The sequence below is a fragment of the Podarcis melisellensis genome (assembly GCF_964234715.1).
Source record: "Podarcis melisellensis genome assembly, chromosome: 17".
Taxonomy (NCBI): Eukaryota; Metazoa; Chordata; class Lepidosauria; order Squamata; family Lacertidae; genus Podarcis; species Podarcis melisellensis.
Window position 1 is genome coordinate 1,805,952 of NC_138534.1, and position 6,507 is coordinate 1,812,458.

Sequence of the window (6,507 nt, forward strand, 5' to 3'; positions counted from 1 at the left end):
CTGTTTTCTTTTCTAGAGATCGTTTATATTTAATGTGAGACAATAACACTTTAGAAAAGATAGGTTTGGGAGAAGCCCTGTTATGCATGTGGAAGGCCTTGCGTAGGACTTCTGCTGATGGAATTCATCAGCTGAATCCTGCCCAGGGTCTTACACCTGCTCCTGCTGCCCCTGAAAAGGAGCCAAAAAATCCTGAAACCAGATCACCTAATCTTGGGGTAACCTATAATGTGAGCATTCAATCTTCTGGCTGTTTTAAAATTATTATTATTCAAGGAAATAAACATCTATCTGACTTTTAGAAGACATCTGAAGGCAACCCTGTATTGGGAAATGTTTGATGCCTAATGTTTTACAATTTTTAATGTGCTGTAAGCTGACAAGAGTGGCTGGGGAAACCCAGCCAGATGGGCGAGATATAATTTACTTATTTTTTAAAAAAATATTATTGAAGTGATTTTGCCCCCTCACAAATGGAATGAGCTTGGGAGTAAAGAGACTGTACAAATTGAAACACATGCTATGTCTCTGCATCACAGTTCCCCAAGTGCACAGCTGGATTCTATGAACTGGACCAATGTCTGTTGCTGAGAACAGAGTAGCTAGGCAATACTGGATGGTTAAGCCCAGTCAAAGGCGACTCTGGGCTTGCGGCACTCATCTCGCTTTACTAGCCGAGGGAGCTGGCGTTTGTCCACAGACAGCTTTCTGGGTCATGTGGCCAGCAAGACTAAACCACCTCTGGCGTAACGTAAAATCAACCATAGTAACATTCATATTACACACAGAAAATTAAGATAACGAAGTGAAGGAATGGGTTTCTGTGTAGCAAGTTTAAAACTGACTCAACCCCCCCCCTTTTGTTCTTTCAAAAAAGAGCATTTTGAATGCTCAAAACTTGAGCTGTTGAGCAAAAGCAAAATAAGGACACAATTGCATAAACAAGCTCTCTCCTTTATCAGTCACGGCAAGGGATGACCCTGGCTCTTTAGGGGAACAAAGAAAACACGTCAATACTTTATCTCATGTGCTCACCACAAAATACGTGGGGACCAAAAGCGTGTTCCCAGAGATCACGACCTCTTCCCAGATAAGAGTAGGAAGAGGAAGATCCTTTTATGGCCAGAAGTACAGGAAGGAAGATCCTTTTATGGTTGAGAGTACCGGAGCAGGAACATATGTGATGTCAACCTGCGTACATAGGCTGACGTGGTTGGGCTCCGAAGGGAGGAGGGAGAGGGTGCCTGGAGGATATATATACTGCATGAAACTTCTCATTTCTTTGGACTTGCTGTGGACTTGATCACACAAGTGCCTTCTGCTATCCGGAAAGCAGAATAAACTCTCTCTTTGAACCAACTCGGTGTCATTTGACTTCCTTCCTCCTGTCCCAGAGCAACGCAGACCCAATCGTTGAACTCCAGTAAGGCTACAGAAGGATAACATTAAAATAAAAATTATGAATAACATTAAAAATAATCCTAATGAGAAGGCTGAACCTAGTGCACTGCTATCAATTTATTCATGTTTGGCTCTATTTCTGTCAGCAGCATTCTTAAATCACCACAATTAGCTATCCCTGAAGCCTGGGAAACCCCCTGCCTCCAGCACGACCTCCAGGTCCAGGGAAGGCATTGCTGCTGCCCTGCACCTGACCTGCCAGCCAGCGCCATTACACAACGCAAGCTTCCACCCATCCTGTGTAAGTGCAGACAGCCACTAAGAGATAATGGCATAAGCCACACCTGGGCAGTTCAGTGAAATCAATAACTAAGTCCTCCATGGGAGCTGTCCCTTGATGTTCAATTCCGGAAGGAGGTAAGAGTCCTGTTCTGGGATTGTTTTTCTGGCAGAGGACACGACGTCTCGAGGCCTGAGAAGCTAACTGGTACACCTTCGATATATAGTAACAGCTCCCAAGATGTTTGGCCAGAGCATCGGGCCCCACATGACAGGAGTCATGGTACCGACGCACAACTTGGGGGCCCAGGGACTCTGGCACCCATAGGCGGTTGTCAGGGGTAAGATACCATCCCTCATCAGTAGTTGCCAACTTCTCAGCTTCTGCCATTAATCGCTCCTGTGTTGTGTATGGTGGTTTAAGGCTAATATCCACAATCTTCTCTGGTATCAGGGATCCCAGGAAGAAAGCAGGTGCCTGTTGTCTAGCTGCTTGTTTAGCTGTTTTATTGGCTAGGCGATTGCCCCTGGCCGTATCACTTAGTCCAGTTCGATGTCCATAACAATGTATCACAGCCACTTGGCTGGGAGCCCATACTGCAGTTAAAAGATCCATAAGGGCTTGGGGGTGCTGCACCTGGCTCCCCTTTGATGTGAGCATGCCACGCTCCTTCCAAAGTGCTCCGTGGGCATGCAGGGTAAGAAAAGCATATTTTGAGTCAGTATATATATTAATGTCTATGCCTTCAGCCAACGGGTTAGAGCAACAATTTCAGCAAGCTGAGCGGATGAAGAAGGGGGAAGTGGGAGGCTTCAATGATTTCCCCTTCCAGGGCTACCACAGCGTACCCCGCTTTTCGCTGGCCTCCCTCCAGAAAGCTGCTACCATCCACAAACCAGGAAGGCCAGGCAGGATTTGGCACGTCCTTCAAATCAGGTCTACTAGAATAAACTTCATCCATCACCTGTAAACAATTGTGAGTTGGGGGCCTTCCCTCACCCACAGGTAAAAGTGTAGCCGGGTTAAGCGCCTCAGTGACTCGAAACTGCAAACGTGGATGCATTAACAAAATTTGACATTTCATCATTTTGTCTTGTGATAGAAAATAAGTCCCTTTCATATCCAACAAGGCTGGCACAGCATGTGTGGTGACACATACAGTGTTCTGGCCAAAAGTGAACTTGTCAGCCTTCGTAAGAATACAATCACCTCTTGGGCATCATCATCAGGGTCTATGGGGGTGTACTTGCGGAATGCCTACTTTAGCCTCTCCAAAAATGCTCCTGGAGGCTCATTGGGCAGCTGAAAAATCTCAGATAATTTCGCCCTATTTGTAGGCCTTTTTGCTGCCCGTCTGATGCTTTCTAAAACATCTCTAAGGCTGCCCTTCCCTCCGTAGTATTGTAATCCCAAGGGGGGGGGGTCCGCCTGGGGTAAGAGACCTCAATTGCAGCGTCAGTATTATTTGCTGCCTTGAGCTGTTCCCTGGCACAGGCATTTACCTTGTGGACCTCCTCAGTGGTCAGAATTGTGTCCAAACGCTGACTTACATCATCATAAGTAGGCATATAGGTTTTGAACACACCTTCAAAAAGTCTAATTATTTTTGCAGGATTTTCCTCAAAAGAAGGATTTTGATTTTTCCAATTGCAAATATCGGAGCTTGTAAAAGGGACATGCTGAATGGTAAAAGTCCTTGGTGGTCTAACGCCCTGATCATTTGGCTGTTCCAGAGGATCATACACTTGCCGGAGAGGGGCCACCCCAGTGGGTTTGGACAAAGCCTTAGATTTAAGTGTCTCTACATCTTTTGTTGCCCTGTCCCACGCTGTTCTCAAAACCTTTTGCTTTTTTCTCCAATTCTCATCCTGGCACTGGGCTGCTTCTAGAACCCAGGGGGCCACATCCAGTTCTGCTTTAAACGGTTCTACATACTGGAACACTCTGTCAAACTGCTTACTAGTCCATCTTATTTCTTTATCTAGAGTTTTTCTGAAGCCTTCATCATCATCATCATCATCATCACCTTTCTCTTCACCTTCCTTGCTTGCATCAAATGGGGGTAGGGGAGGGGCAGAGGGGGGAATCTTCTCATTTGGGTCCTCAGTCTGGGCATTGGGTGGAGAAGCAGCCCTATTTGCTCCCAGATTTGGTTGCCTTGGCGCAGTTGCTGCATATGGTGGGGGGGGGGGTAATTATCTCCTCTTCCAGGACTGGCAAAACTGGTGGCTTTTTAACTTGTATTTTTTTTTTATAATAATTTTTATTGGGTTTTCACATTTTTAAAAGACAGACACACAAGAATACAACAAAAACAAAACAAATATAGTCTCAACATCTTATTTTCTTAACCTAATTCCCCAGACTTCCCCCACCCCCTCTTCATACATCCCTATTCTCATGATTTACTCAACAAATTTTAGTTTCATCTTCTTAACCTATAGTTGATATTTTTAATATATCTCTTCATGATTAATCCCATTTCTCTTTTCCCAAATCTTATAAACATTTAGATTTCTTTCCTAAGGTCGGCCTAGGTTCCCTTCCACAGATTCCCCGTTTTTTTAAAAAAAATAGACCCTTTTCACCCAACCCGAAATTCATCATCGTTCTTACCCTTCTGTTTCCCCCTCCCCCCTTCCCAGGTTCTGGTCCCTTTTCAAATAAAAGTCATCCGTAGTTTTTAGCCCGGATTCCTCACGTCCGAGGCCTTTAAGTCACTTTCAGTTCCTCTCCGACGGTTTTGTTGGAAATCTCTTATATCCGTCATCAAATCCCGAAGCAATCCATTCTCCATCACTCCAATTTTTCTTCCCACCAGAATGCTTTTTAACTTGTAATTGTACTGAACACAGTTTGACTTGGGCAGTCACAATTCTATTTTTCCGAAGCCATGAGGGATTTTGATCCACATTGGCTTTCCAGATAGAAATATAGGGAATCTGATCTGTGTGGGCCTTGAAAATGTTACTCCATAAAATGTTGACCAAGTTTGGATCAAAAGATCCTCCAGGAGGCCACACTGGTAAATACGAAGGCCGGTCAACTTCACATAAATGTTGGAGTCTGCTTTTTTTGAGTTTACATCCCCACTCTTCTGCTTTCATGGCACTTTTCCAGTTTTCCAGAAAGCTCTGTAGTGGTGTCTCAAGAATTGTTTTACTGCTTTTATTTCCCATGACTCTGGGATCCTGGGGACACTGGGACACTCAGCCCTCCTAACATTATTTTTTTCACTCAGTCACAGGCCAGACGTTGCTTTCAACGTCCCACAGACTCAAAACATTCACTGGAGTGTCCCCACACGCACATTCAGAAAAACCCATGCACCTCCCCCAATCCCCTTTTTTACCAAAAAACCAAAACCACAACTGGCAGTGCGTCACAACTTCGACTGGGGCCCAAGAGCACATTTTTTACTGCTTCTTCTGGGCACAAAACCAACAACCAACCATAACCGGCAGCGCTTAGACTTCGACCGGGGCCCAGCAGCACCCTTTGCTGCATTTTCTGGGCGACACCAAAACCAGTGGCACTTCTTCTACCCTGCTGGCGGAGCTGATCAGGCTCACTTTTTGCTCGCACCTATCCCTGTGGAGCTTGCTCCCACCTATACCCTGTGGAGCTTACCTTGTTCCTCGAGGTACCTTCTTTCTGCACGGCCGTTGCTCTTTCTCTCCGTCACTTTGTCGCGTGTCCACTCAGGAATGGGTGGCCAGTCCCTCCCACGAAGTTGGCAGGATGCGCGCTGGAACTGTTGACCCAGGATCCCGAGCTGCTTGCCTTGCAGTGACGCCCTGGACCTTTTTGTCCCTCGATCTCGGGGAACGTGCTTATTCCTGGCCAACGCACCAGAAATATGTAGCCTTTTTAATCCATGGGTAGGAATAATTGTTGCACCCGAGCAGAGACAAAAGGAGCCAAACAACACCAAGGGGTTAATCCAGAGAAAGAGCATTTTATTCTGCCATCGGGGGGGGGGGGGGCAGAGGCACCTGTGTGATTCAGTTCACAAAAAACAGGTCGCACCGAAAACATTTTACAAGCAGGTTTTATCCTTTTTTCAAACCTCTTTTTTCCTCTCCCCCTTCACAGATTCTTACATAGAAATGTTGCTTTTCGTTCTCTGGCTCTGTTCCCAGAAGTATGTTGCAAATCAATGTACCAGGACAAGGTTATCTTGGATGTGGGAAGCGAAAAGTTTTACTGTTCTCAGCTATAATAATAATAATAATTTATTATTTATACCCTGCCCATCTGGCTGGGCCTCCCCAGCCACTCTGGGCGGCTTCCATAAAAACCAAAAATACAGTAAAATATCACACGTTAAAAACTTCCCTGAACAGAGCTGCCTTAAGATGTCTTCTGAATGTCAGGTAGTTGTTTATCGCTTTGACATCTGCTGGAAGGGTGTTCCACAGGGTTAGGGTTAGGGTTAGGGCGCCACTACCGAGAAGGCCCTCTGCCTGGTTCCCTGTAGCTTTGCTTCTCGCAATGAGGGAACCGCCAGAAGGCCCTCGGCACTGGACCTCAGCGTCCGGGCAGAATGATGGGGGTGGAGACGCTCCTTCAGGTATACTGGACCGAGGCCGTTTTGGGCTTTAAAGGTCAGCACCAACACTTTGAATTGTGCTCGAAAACATACTGGGAGCCAATGTAAGTCTTTCAAGACCGGTGTTATATGGTCTCGGCAGCCGCTCCCAGTCACCAGTCTAGCTGCCGCATTCTGGATTAGTTGTAGTTTCCGAGTCACTTTCAAAGGTAGCCCCACGTAGAGTGCATTGCAGTAGTCCAAGCGGGAGATAACCAGAGCATGCACCACTCTG

General features: G+C 46.1%; 2 long non-coding RNA genes across 2 annotated transcripts; one reads left to right on the plus strand and one right to left on the minus strand.

The window, feature by feature from the left end:
• Positions 1–2,882: 2,882 nt before the first annotated feature.
• Positions 2,883–5,002, plus strand: LOC309360524. Its single transcript, XR_014164202.1, has 2 exons — positions 2,883–3,906; positions 4,503–5,002. It is a non-coding gene; the product is annotated as an uncharacterized lncRNA (long non-coding RNA).
• Positions 4,906–5,891, minus strand: LOC309360525. Its single transcript, XR_014164203.1, has 2 exons — positions 5,118–5,891; positions 4,906–5,024 (listed from the first exon to the last, which is right to left on the minus strand). It is a non-coding gene; the product is annotated as an uncharacterized lncRNA (long non-coding RNA).
• Positions 5,892–6,507: the final 616 nt, after the last annotated feature.